At 44.5% G+C, this 14,310-nt stretch overlaps 1 long non-coding RNA gene across 1 annotated transcript; it reads right to left on the reverse strand.

Annotated features, from left to right (window-relative positions):
* Nucleotides 1-5,807: 5,807 nt before the first annotated feature.
* LOC122365498 lies at nt 5,808-13,868 on the reverse strand. The gene is made up of 3 exons (XR_006253763.1): nt 13,622-13,868; nt 13,078-13,207; nt 5,808-5,986 (listed from the first exon to the last, which is right to left on the reverse strand). It is a non-coding gene; the product is annotated as an uncharacterized LOC122365498 (long non-coding RNA).
* Nucleotides 13,869-14,310: the final 442 nt, after the last annotated feature.

Genomic DNA, 14,310 nt, shown 5'->3' on the forward strand with positions numbered 1-14,310 from the left:
TTACAGCGTTACCGCTGGCGTCTCGCTGGTTTCCCCAGATTCTCACGAAAATTTCCCTATTTTAAAAATCATTTCCCTAGATGCGGTTTTTTTCATGGAATTTGACGTACTTTCTCTCATTTTAACCATTCGTGTTATAGTCGCTGCGTCCGAAAACTGCAATTGACTACATTCTGTAACGTTAACGTAAGAGATTCTAATGAAATTGCTGGCATATAGCAAATTACTGTATGTGGTATAATATCCCTCGCCCGTATTGGTGTTTTTCCAGCCGCGAACGTATAAGGGGGGGGGGGTCCGTTGGACCCCCCCCCCTTGCCGTTTTGCCCCTGATCGAGCTAGAGCTTCGCGGAAAAAACGAGCGTGTTGCCCGTGACGAGAGGAAGCCGATGATACCTAATTTTAAGGTCCTAGGTCATTGGTTGACCTTGCAGGTCAGGTCAATGACCCAAAAGTCGGGAAAATCGGGACCTGTTAGAACGTCGTAAAGTGTGGCTGCTGTGAGGTTTTTCGGGGCGCTGATCACGAATATCATGTTAGCTTTGATCACAGATGATGTCTTTATGCATTAAGTCCAGGTCGGGTCAGGTCAGGTCAGGTCAACCAGTAGGGGTCCTGCCGGGTATTCCTAGTATGTGTCAACCGCCTCTGACAGCTTCGTAACATGTTACGAAGGTACCAAAACTACTTCGTAAACGTTCATATGACTGCTAAATTCGAATTCAGCTCCAAAAACTGGCCTAGAAACATGTAAAACTCGAAAAAGTGAACCGAGGTCACCAAAGGTCAATGACCTGACCTGACCTTCAGGTGACCTTGACACCCACCCTAATGCATGGGGGCAACATCATATCACATGTTTGAACGCTTGAAACCATGAAAAGACTGCAAACGCGCGGCTAATGCGAGCCGACATACGCCGAATCGCGATTCCGGCCAAACATGGTCTCGAAAAGTAGGTCACAGGTCAAAGGTCATTGGGGTCAGGGTCGTGAAATTTTCAGGGTAGGTGTAAAATTGATCAACGCGAAGGTACTGAAAGTTTCGTCGCGATCGGCCGCTTTTTACGCGAGTTATTCGCGAAAAACCATGGGGGGAGTCCGTTCGACCCCCCCCCCCCCCTATACGGGCGAGGGATATAATAGGGTGCATACTGCATAGGCGGCGGAACGGGGAGGGCACTGGGGCATCGTGCCCCTCTTTGATTTTTGCATTTTAACATTAGCCCTATGGGCGTTGCATGGAAAGAATGGGACCAAAAGTCGGCAGTGCCCCCCCCCCCCTGATTGGAGGCGTTCCGCCGCTACTGAGTGGGTGGTACCTATATCGCAAATTGTGTGTTGCGGGACGCGGGAAACTACCGTATGGGTAGCGGTAGTGCTGGCGATAAGAGACGAGTCGATGCATTATTTTGCATGCAGTCAGTTTGACCGTAAAGGAGTGAAATGCGCTAGAAATTTTAAAAATCACGCCAAAACAAAAACTTTGATGTAAAAAATTAGCCGCACACGAAATGGTACAAAGCATGGAAGCAGTTTGCTTTGAAATAATAGCAAGCATTATTTACACATGCATAGAAATGTAATTCCTTTTATATCTTTAAAACGAGAGTATCAAACCTGAATTTTGTGGAAAAATGTTCTCATATTTAGGTATTTGATATGACATGCGGAAGAATAATTCATGACAACAATGATTTCGATTGTTGAAAAATACCAAGATTCTTACAGATAAATAAAAATACAACAATTTTCGGGTTTGTGGTATTTCCCTAGATTTCGTGTGAAATCCATATATCCCTAGACCTTCGCTGATTTCCATAGAAAAGGGAAATTTCCCTAGCAGCGGTAACCCTGGACGTGAAGGAGCATGTCCTGCACAAAATCAGACATACCGCGAAGAAGTATGCCCAGATGATGATAAACGTGCAGGAGCCGGCCGACAAAGACGGTGAGTTTTGAACGGGCACAAGCACACCTTTTCGGATGAGGTGTTTCGCTAGCAACAATCGTGCCGGGGGGGGGGATACTCTATATATAACTGGGCTCGAGCCGATCATCGTAGACAATATATTCCTGGCCAGGGCTGGAATAATGTTTAGATCTGACTGATTTTTTTTTAGCGAATGTAAAGTTAGGCCCGACTCCGAGGTATTTTCGATAAATACGAGGTCAGGCCAAAACGTTAGCCAAGACCAAGTGTAGGAAGGTATTTCCCACGCATGCTTCTTCCTGCACGATGGAGAAATGACGTTTCACATATCCCAATGGCGTAATACATTAATAGCAGAGGGCAGGACAACTGTTTATTTTCTTGATGATTTTTTTTTTGGCTTAAAGGAAGACTGCCACGTTTTTTACACAAAACGGTTTTCACTAGACCTAACCCACCTATGATCTACCCTGAAGTCTGTTTCCCAAAATTCGGCCTAGTTTTCAAGATATCCGCAATTGGACTTCAGATTAAAGCCATCACAAATGTGTGGAATATGGGAATGTAACATTATCATGTTAAAATCCCATCTCCCACACTTTTTGTGATAGCATCAATGTGAAGTTCGAATGCGGATATCTCGAAAGACGAATTTCGGGAAACGGACTTCAGGGTAGGTCATAGGTGGGTCAGGTCTACTGAAAACCGTTTTAAACCGAAAACCGTAAAAAGGTGGCACTTTAACGACGGGCGGGACAACATGTTGTACCTCACCTTTGGACAGCCAATCGTCGTTGGTTTTGCTATTAGTCAAAAAGTGTTGTTTAACTCTAGTGATATTGAAAAGTCATGGTTGTCTCCATTCAGGTTGTCTCCATTCATGGTTGTCTTCATTGTCTCCAAATATACCACAGTTACATGCAGTTTGATACCTACTTGCACTCCATACTTAACCATGACAGCGGAACATCGGGTACTAATTTCTTATTTCACTGAAATATTTTAACGACGCATAATTATTTTGTAATTATGCACCACGTTTAGTTGTAAGAGTGTATCGTACTACGCAAACGTACTACGCATCGTATACTACGATTTTGAGAGTGAAAATAAATCAGGAAGAAGCGAAGAATCGTCTCCAGATACTTATAGATGGCATAGCCAGCTACTGTACGAACGAGGTTCCTTGTTTCTCTCCTAGGTTTCCTTTACGTTTATTTGTACGATATGCATTGATGCCAACTGACTGCAATATTCTTTTTCACGGCAGACGACGAGCTGCTAGCTCTACTTGCCTATGGTTGTGGAACAACCATTGGCACCTTGGCGGATCCGAGAAACGGGGTTCGTCAGGCAGGTGAGGAACTATCGGTGGACGGTGTGGTGGTCTGCCAACTGCCGGCCACCAGGTTGGAGACCGTGGCCCTAATGACGGCCGCCCACGCTGTCTTCTACACAAAGTTCACGGGGCCCTGCAGGGCCCTGTTCGAGATTCTTTACCGGAGTGTGGGATTCGATGTAAACCTAGCTGGCTTATCACAGAAGGTGTGGGAGGTTACCCAGGTAGTGTAGAACCAGCATCGGAGATGCCCACTTCGAATGACTGCGACCTGTAGCTCACCTGTGGTTCAAGTGACTCGTGACTTGTGGCTCACCTGTGGCTCAAGTGACTCGCAACGTGTGGCTCACACTGCTGGAGCCTCTGTATTATGACTAATTCAGCTGCGGCGGTCTCAGTACGCTAATGAGTCTCAGTACGTCTTTCATAGCCCAGATCACGCTCGTTTTATATGCCATCCGTGGCGGTGGTTCTGTGCGCAGATGTTATTCGTTAGCCTCAGTGTTAACCATACACGCTCGTTTTATCTGCCATCCGTGGCGGTGGTTCTGTGCGAAGATGTTATTCGTTAGCCTCAGTGTTAACCATAACGTCCTTGTGAGTTGTGACCTTGAACGTCCTTCCAGTGATTTCGCATTGCGGCCGGCAGAGACGAAGTTTTGCCTCCCAGTTGAGACGCCGCTTCTCAACTAGGAAGCAAAATTACGTCCCTGTCGGCCGCAATGCGCCATCACTGGAATTGCGTCCAAATTAAGATGTACCTGCTGATGCTCAGGTACCATTCGTTAATCAATTGTTGGTGTTTCAATACATTGTTTAAATGCATTCCTTATTTTACACTTGGTCATAATATTATCACATCACCCCGCATTATCAGGGGTGGTACTTTTACACCGGGGCTTGATTTTACCGGGGAGTTACTCCGGGGTAGAATTATCGAAAAAAGGAGTGCTTTTTGGCATGGCAATATTATTCCCCGAATGGGAGTAATTTTAGTATTAAGTTAATAAAATTATCATCTGGTGTAATTTTATCCAAAGATAGCATACTTTTATCCTCCGTCATAAAATTACTCCCTAGCGCGAATAATATAAGCGTTCGGATACTAAATATATTCTATATGCTAGTTTTATTCCCCAAAACTCCCCATTTTAGGCGCTTATGCCAGGTCATAAAATTATTCGATTGCAGGAGTGCTTTTTGGCATTCTAAAATTAGAAAATGGGGAGTAAGTTTTTTTCAGTGTGCACTGAAAAAAACTTACTCCCCATTTTCTAATTTTAGAATGCCAAAAAGCACTCCTGCAATCGAATAATTTTATGACCTGGCATAAGCGCCTAAAATGGGGAGTTTTGGAGAATAAAACTAGCATATAGAATATATTTAGTATCCGAACGCTTATATTATTCGTGCTAGGGAGTAATTTTATGATGGAGGATAAAAGTATGCTATCTTTGGATAAAATTACTCCAGATGATAATTTTATTAACTTAATACTAAAATTACTCCCATTCGGGGAATAATATTGCCATGCCAAAAAGCACTCCTTTTTTCGATAATTTTACCCCGGAGTAACTCCCCGGTAAAATCAAGCCCCGGTGTAAAAGTACCACCCCTGATAATGCGGGGTGATGTGATAATATTATGACCAAGTGTAAAATAAGGAATGCATTTAAGCAATGTATTGAAACACCAACAATTGATAAACGAATGGTATCTGAGCATCAGCAGGTACATCTTAATTTGGACGCACTTCCAGTGATGGCGCATTGCGGCCGACAGGGACGTAATTTTGCTTCCTAGTTGAGAAGCGGCGTCTCAACTGGGAGGCAAAACTCGTCTCTGCCGGCCGCAATGCGAAATCACTGGAAGGACGTTCAAGGTCACAACTCACAAGGGCGTTTTGGTTAACACTGAGGCTAACGAATAACATCTGCGCACAGAACCACCGCCACGGATGGCAGATAAAACGAGCGTGTATGGTTAACACTGAGGCTAACGAATAACACCTCCTCACAGAACCACCGCCACGGATGGCAGATAAAACGAGCGTTTATGGTTAACACTGAGGCTAACGAATAACATCTGCGCACAGAACCACCGCCACGGATGGCAGATAAAACGAGCGTGTATAGGTTAACACTGAGGCTAACGAATAACATCTGCGCACAGAACCACCGCCACGGATGGCATATAAAACGAGCGTGATCTGGGCTATGAAAGACGTACTGAGACTCATTGGCGTACTGAGACCGCCGCAGCTGAATTAGTCATAATACAGATGATCCAGTAGTGTGAGCCACACGTTGCGAGTCACTTGAGCCACAGGTGAGCCACAAGTCACGAGTCACTTGAACCACAGGTGAGCCACAGGTCGCCAGTCATTCGAAGTGGGCATCTCCGATGCTGGTTCTACACTACCTGGGTAACCTCCCACACCTTCTGTGATAAGCCAGATAGGTTTACATCGAATCCCACACTCCGGTAAAGAATCTCGAACAGGGCCCTGCAGGGCCCTGTGAACTTTGTTAGAAGACAGCGTGGGCGGCCGTCATTAGGGCCACGGTCTCCAACCTGGTGGCCGGCAGTTGGCAGACCACCACACCGTCCACCGATAGTTCCTCACCTGCCTGACGAACCCCGTTTCTCGGATCCGCCAAGGTGCCAATGGTTGTTCCACAACCATATAGGCAAGAAGAGCTAGCAGCTCGTCGTCTGCCGTGAAAAAGAATATTGCAGTCAGTTGGCATCAATGCATATCGTACAAATAAACGTAAAGGAAACCTAGGAGAGAAACAAGGAACCGCGTTCGTACAGTAGCTGGCTATGCCATCTACAGTACATATCTGGAGACGATTCTTCGCTTCTTCCTGATTTCTTTTCACTCTCAAAATCGTAGTACGATGCGTAGTACGATACACTCTTACAACTAAACGTGGTGCATAATTACAAAATAATTATACGTCGTTAAAATAGTTCAGTGAAATAAGAAATTAGTACCCGATGTTCCGCTGTTATGGTTAAGTATGGAGTGCAAGTAGGTATCAAACTGCATGTAACTGTGGTATATTTGGAGACAATGAAGACAACCATGAATGGAGACAACCTGAATGGAGACAACCATGATTTTTCAATATCACTAGAGTTAAACAACACTTTTTGACTAATAGCAAAACCAACGACGATTGGCTGTCCAAAGGTGAGGTACAACATGTTGTACCGCCCGTCGTTAAAGTGCCACCTTTTTACGGTTTTCGGTTTAAAACGGTTTTCAGTAGACCTGACCCACCTATGACCTACCCTGAAGTCCGTTTCCCGAAATTCGTCCTAGTTTTCGAGATATCCGCATTCGAACTTCACATTGATGCCATCACAAAAAGTGTGGGAAGATGGGATTTTAACATGGTAATGTTACATTCCCATATTCCACACATTTGTGATGGCTTTAACCCGGCAGTTGCTGGGGTATTTCGCCACCCATCGTTTGCTGGGGGGGGGGGGCGTTAAACGCCCCCAGCCGATAACTCGAGAACCAATAGGCGCAGCGAAACGCACGAGACGGCAAACGAAAGAACGCGACGAGACGCTTCAGACGCGTACTCTTAAGTTGAATTTTGAGGTCACAGGTCGGGTCAAGGTCAGGTCAAACACCTGAAATCGGGCTTTCAGTAGCAAGGACTTCAGGACTTCGCAATGGACGCCTCTCGTCATAAACTCTGTCAAAACGGTGCACAATTCATCATATAAGGCCTACAAGAGTGTAAGCTCCATGTAGGGGTCGGTCAAGCATAGGTCAGGGTCAAGGTCAGGTCAACCGGGTAGGCACATATCCCCGAAAATCAAAACTGATATTCGCAGCCCGTGACACATGTTTTATGGGGAATTTGAGGCGTGGAACACGATGGTGACATTCATTTTATCATATGTGTACGTGTTTGGCTCAAAAAGTTCAATTTAAGAAATGCATGCATCATGGTCGTGAAGTAGTCACGAGAAATTGCCAAGATTCAGTTCAAGATTTTGGAAAATGCGGAACGATAATCAATAATCGAAGATAGCCATTTGATTGTCCATGGTATTGGCAGTCTCATGGCGTTTACGGTTTGTCTGTATGTCTATTCTGTGATTTTTTAAGATTTTTTGAACACATGCCGTTTTTGGTCGAAAACTCAGAAATCATGACGTCACTAACACCTCGATATCTCAAAATTTTTCCGAACGATTTTTTTGAAACTTTGTCACAATAAACGTCAATCAATTCCCTACAGGTACCCAAAATTTGGCGCGCCTGCGGCGCGCCGTTTTTATGCTGTGGCCCGGCGAAAAAAGTGAGGGCGTTTAACGCCCCCCCCCCAGCAACGCGCGGGTTAATCTGAAGTCCAATTGCGAATATCTTGAAAACTAGGCCGAATTTCGGGAAACAGACTTCAGGGTAGGTCATAGGTGGGTTAGGTCTAGTGAAAACCGCTATGTGTAAAAAAGGTGGCAGTCTTCCTTTAACCCTATTAGTGGCAGGCTCCTGGCTACCCCTATTAGTGGCAGGGGGGGGGGGGCTGTTTACGACCACCCCCCCCCCTTGATATCTCTAGATCTAACCGGCCGATTTTCAAAATTCAAACGGCATTCGATTTTGCTCAACGTGATCTACATTTCTAAAAAATAAAAATTCAAAAATGTCAATAGGGGGGTAGAGGGGGGTAAAAACGGGCAAATTGCAGATACATTTTAGACTGTTTATCACGGTCAGGTTTCTGAACCAATCTTAACGCAACTTTTGCCGATCGATAGAGAATGAACCAGGAATTCACATGGATCCTAAAAATATGCATTTTCAAAAATCATAGGCGGATACAGATCATTGAGATTGGGGGTACACAAAAAGTATAGTAAATAAGGTTTTTGTTGGTACTGTTTCTAAAAAGGGTGGTAATGGTCTTGTTATGTTACAATTTTCTTATGAGAGAACGACTACAATTGTATTGGTCATGCATAGGCGGTGTCAGGGCACCTATGTTGGGAGGTAAAACATAACCCCCCTTTTTGGACGCCTGGATCCGCCTATTATATGTTCCTGAGCTCAAACTGCATGTGATAGACAACTTTGTCGTTGAAAGATTTGAATTTTGAATGGACCATAAAACATGTGTCACGTGACCGATTCATGGTAAAAGATTTCCGTGACCTGTGATGACCTGACCCTGACCTGAAAATCAAAGTACAAGTTTAGTACCCGTATCTAAAGCATCTATTCACAGGTGCGTAAACCAAAAGTGAGTCTCATCTGACTTGTAAGCCGGCGACCAGAGCCAAAAATGTGAACAAGCCAAACATCGCGATAATTTCTACTTTGACCTGACCTGTGACGTCATCGGTGTCCTCGAGGTCAATAAAATTAGGTTTCGCTCAACAATTTTCCGGGGCTATCAGACGCCGTTTGCACTTGGACAATGGGCCCAGTAGTTTCGGAGTTAGGAAGGGGGCTATGAATAGCCCCCCCCCCCCCCCCCGTAGGGCGTGTTATACGCAAACCCCAGTGGGATGCGGGTTAATGGAAAAAATATCAGGGGGCGGTTATCCCCTCTGTCGGAGCGCGGGTTAAACATTAAACACATTCAACACATAAGTTTTTTCGGAGCAGGTTATGCTGAAGTCCGAGTATAACCATCTATGAGGGCATTCAAAGTAGCATAAAATTATTATGCAACACATCCATGCAATATGCACAGCTGCAAGGATTATATGTTCAACCGTCTGTAAACGAATCGTCAAACCGGTTGTGCAACGCTAACGAGCCTGTGATGTATTTGTACTGCTGGACATTATGAATTTGGCATTTTGGTCGGATTGTAGCAACGTCATTCTCTCGAGTCCTGGCAGACCATCGATGATGAATCCAAGGCTGCAGCGCTCACTTGAACTTCTGATCAGTGCAATATCATAATGACCATTTATCCCAAAAAGCTTACATCTGTTGTCATCATAAATGCGTACTGGTAAAGAATGAAGCACGGTTGCGAATGCGCGCAGACGTAGCTCACTGTAAGTCATTACTAATTTGCTCAATATCCACGAAAGTCGCTGGAACTCGGGTTAGTCCCACTTTAGCTAAAAATTCGACGCCAATTGCATGTCTTTGTCCTTTATCGTATTCATTGTTTATTTTGGGAACACGGAAAATGTCACTTTGTACGTCATTGATTTGTCGCGCTAGCGTTCCACGAACTTTAGGTAAATGCCAGCCTTGAGCCATTTTTTATGGGATCAAATTAGCAAGTTTTCTGCATTAGAAGTGACTAAAAGCGCATGGGTTACGAATGAACAGTACATAAAATCACTTTCGTTATAGGTGAGCTTTGACCAGTATGCGAGACCCGCTGAAGTGAGCCGATATAATTTCATACTCGGCCAGGTTACATGATGGCGCCAGACCTTGGCATTAACTCTTGGCCAAAACACAAAGCCATTTTCTATGAAGCTATGTCGCTCAGCGCGTCATAAAACATTTTCGGATTGAATCATAACACCCAAATAGTATATCATATACACAGCTACATACGAGGTGTGGCTAAAAAGAAACCGGACTGCTCGTGCTGACCATAAAGTAGGGAGCCCGAAAAATAGCGAGACACTGGACATTAATCTTTATCATATTGTCGTGATGTGTGCCATACGGCACCTCGATATCGCTATTATTCTCCCTTCTACAGCTCTTTGTTTTATTGATGACGCTGACGCTGGTCACTCCGGTCTGGATGTCCTCGACTGATTCAAAATGGGTTTCCTTGACGACGTTTTTCATTTCAGGGAACAGCCAAAAGTCACAGGGAGGGAGGGTTTTTGTTGGTACTGTTTCTAAAAAGGGTGGTAATGGTCTTGTTATGTTACAATTTTCTTATGAGAGAACGACTACAATTGTATTGGTCATGCATAGGCGGTGTCAGGGCACCTATGTTGGGAGGTAAAACATAACCCCCCTTTTTGGACGCCTGGATCCGCCTATTATAGCAAAAACGTGTCAAAAGAGGATGCACAATAACTTTGTATATGTTATCACATGATACCTTTCATTCACTGTTCGTAAAACTGGTGCATACAGTTATAATACATCAGCATCGTGATCTTCGCCCAAATGACTCGCTTCACGAATAGGACCCCCAATTCCCAGTGCTCTGGAGCCGCCCCTGGTACAGTTATGAACTTGAAGTTTTCAAGGAATGTGCCCAATTTACCGGGCTCCTCAAAAAAGTTAGACGGATTTCTTTTGCGAATAGCGGACCCCTAACAACATTTAAGCAAAATCAATGCTCATGGAAAAAGGGAGAATTTTTCGTAGATTTATATGACAACATGGTTTGAGCTTAAAAAATGAAGCCGTGGTCTTAGGAAGTAAAAGCAATACTCGTGAAATTATGCTTTCCCAGACTAAGTCGGTCGGTTCGACACCACGGAAGATCCGCAAACACTTTAGGGCAAAGAGAGCAACATTTTGAAACAAAATTTTCCACATTATTGACAAGTTTCTGGCTCGAGGAAGTGTTAACAATAGGTTCACGCAATTCAAGGAACACAGCGGCGGCCATAAACCCAATCAAAGGCTCACGGCGAACACCACTCGTGTGAGAGATGCGCTACTCAGACTGTCAATGGTCAGCGATATCGGGTGGCTCTGGCGACGTTTTGGAGGGTTCTGCAATATCAGGATGAGCAGAGATCCGGAAACGCTTAAGATCCAATGGTTCCAGCAAGACGGTGCCACGCCAATACCGCTAAAGTAAACCGGGAAGGGCTGTGGGAGCGCTTCGGGCAGCGCGTGATCTCGAGGTTCGAGACACGCCCGTGGTCGGCGAATTCTCCGAACGTAACCCCACCGGACTTTTTCCTATAGGGCCACCTCAAGTCCCAGGTGTACCGAAACCACCCAAAAAGTTCCGAAGATCATAAGGATGCAGTGAAGTCAGCGGTGTGCTGTCTGAAGCTTTCCATGGGTCGTGCTGCAGCAGAGGTCGCGCTGCGCCGGGCTAAACTGTGCAACGAGCAAAAAGGGAATCATCTCGAACATGACCTCGGCGCGGCTCAGAAAGGCGACTGCCGAGGATCGAAATCCCCTCACACCAAATGTCTTTGCTGAGGCTTTTAGGTGATACCCAATTATGTTTTGTTACACTGATACACCCTTCAATACGTTAGTTATAAAATCGTCCAACTTTTTTGAGAAGCCCGGTAGTTTTAGGAAAAGTCAGAAAATTTCAGCATCGTAGCTTCAGCGGTTTCGGAGATATTCCCGAAAAACCTGAGGGGTGGATGAAAACAACCCCCCCCCCCTGCCACTAATAGGGTTAACCCTATTAGTGGCAGGGGGGGGGGGTTGTTTTTATCCACCCCTCAGGTTTTTCGGGAATATCTCCGAAACCGCTGAAGCTACGATGCTGAAATTTTCTGACTTTTCCTAAAACTAAATTGGGCTTATTCCCTGAAAATTTCAAGTTCATAACTTTACCAGGGGCGGCTCCAGATCACTGGGAATTGGGGGTCCTATTCGTGAAGCGAGTCATTTGGGCGAAGATCACGATGCTGCACCAGTTTTAGGAACAGTGAATGAAAGGTATCATGTGATAACATATACAGCTATTGTGCATCCTCTTTTGACACGTTTTTGCTATAATAGGCGGATCCAGGCGGCCAAAAAGGGGGGTTATGTTTTACCTCCCAACATAGGTGCCCTGACACCGCCTATGCATGACCAATACAATTGTAGTCGTTCTCTCATAAGAAAATTGTAACATAACAAGACCATTACCACCCTTCTTAGAAACAGCACCAACAAAAACCTTATTTACTATACTTTTTGTGTACCCCCAATCTCAATGATCTGTATCCGCCTATGATTTTTGAAAATGCATATTTTTAGGATCCATGTGAATTCCTGGCTCATTCTCTATCGATCGGCAAAAGTTGCGTTAAGATTGGTTCAGAAACCTGGCCGTGATAAACAGTCTAAAATGTATCTGCAATTTGCCCGTTTTTACCCCCCTCTACCCCCCCCTGTTGACATTTTTTAATTTTTATTTTTAAGAAATGTAGATCACGTTGAGCGAAATCGAATGCCGTTTGAATTTTGAAAATCGGCCCGTTAGATCTCGAGATATCAAGGGGGGTCGTAAACAGCCCCCCCCTGCCACTAATAGGGGTATACCAGGAGCCTGCCACTAATAGGGTTAAGCAAAAAAAAAATTATCAAGAAAATAAACAGTTGTCCTGCCCTCTGCTATTAATGTATTACGCCATTGGGATATGTGAAAAGTCATTTCTCCATCGTGCAGGAAGAAGCATGCGTGGGAAATACCTTCCTACACTTGGTCTTGGCTAATGTTTTGGCCTGACCTCGTATTTATCGAAAATACCCCACTTTACATTCGCTAAAAAAAATCAGTCAGATCTAAACATTATTCCAGCCCTAGCCAGGAATATATTGGGTGGAGACTTCCATTTCGCGTCTAGCTAGACGCGTCTAAGTCTTAGACGCGTCTAGCTGGACGGCGGCGGCGTCTATCTGGCGACAGCTAAATTTAGACGCGTCTGGCTTGGAGGTCTCCGTCCAACAGTTAGACGCCATGTTAGACGCCAACTTGGACGTCTGCTCAGTTAGACGCCAGTTGGACGCCAGTGGAAGTCTCCACCCATTGTCTACGATGATCGGCTCGAGCCCAGTTATATAGAAGAAGAGTATCCCCCCCCCCCCCGGCACGATGTGTTGCTAGCGGAACACCTCATCCGAAAAGGTGTGTTTGTGCCCGTCCAAAACTCACCGTCTTTGTCGGCCGGCTCCACGTTTATCATCGTCTGGGCATACTTCTTCGCGGTATGTCTGATTTTCTGCAGGACATGCTCCTTCACGTCCTCCTCGAGCCCCATGATCATTCCCAAGTCAGTCCACACCTGGAAACATCGCAAAATCACATTAATGAATGGAATTAACATCAAGCAACATCAAGTGAACATTATATCAATGTGGAAGGTCAGGTCAGGTAAGTTACTCCAGCTCACAAAAAGTTTGAAAGCGCGCCACGTCAAGTGTCAACCTCTGGTGATCTTTTACCTGATAAAAATGACTGGAACTGGATGACTGGATCACACCTTGAACTAAATCAGGGTAATTGATATGGCTGTTTCCCCTGGTTTCAATGGCCTTGAGCATGTCATGGGTGACAATTTGTCTTCCAGAATTTCATCATCGCGGAAATCTTCGTCCGTAAATCTACGTCAACGCATTTCTTGGATTGTATGGTCATACTACGGATTACTGTAAAGTCATACTAACAAAACACAAAGTATACAGTAATTTCAGCTTACCTTCGAGGACTGGGACGCTTGCTCGGTTCTCTGACAGAAGGCCTTGGTTCTGACGACTTGAGCACAATGGCGGTCGCGAATGGTCGCGAACTGCAGAGACATTCCGAAAATATTATTCTTGGAATAATACTGTGCTGGACGAATAGATTAATCACTTTTAGATTAGTTATGTCACAACGGAATAGGATTATCAAGAAAGTGATACAGTATTGCTTGAAATACGCTCCCGAATACTCCCGAAGAATAATGTTAGTAATGCTAACACATAATATTACTCCATGGTTATAAAATTATTGTCCGGACATGATAGTTTTATCACGAAAGAAGTAATTTCTACACCTACATGAGAATAGTTTTATTCTGTCGCGTCAATTTATCAGCCGTAATGGAGTATAAAAATTACCCTTATTACTCCACAGCGGTTTATTTTTATGCAGTTTTGATAAAAGTACTCTAGCTGTCAATTTTATTACCATCTAATGGGAGTTCAGCACAAATATATTCCAATGACCTTGTTTATCACTGTGAAATAAGCTAAAATTACCCCATGCCTCTTTGACACTGATATAAATTTATAACCCGAAAGAATAAAAAGGACACGTGATAAAATTAGAAGATAAAATTAGCACTTGCTAAAACACAAAAGAGATGATTATAGTACCAGGTTTAAGAATAACTTTCAAAAACGC

This window comes from Amphibalanus amphitrite, unplaced genomic scaffold, assembly GCF_019059575.1.
Source record: "Amphibalanus amphitrite isolate SeventyFive unplaced genomic scaffold, NRLGWU_Aamphi_draft 000028F_arrow, whole genome shotgun sequence".
In the NCBI taxonomy this organism is placed as follows: domain Eukaryota; kingdom Metazoa; phylum Arthropoda; class Thecostraca; order Balanomorpha; family Balanidae; genus Amphibalanus; species Amphibalanus amphitrite.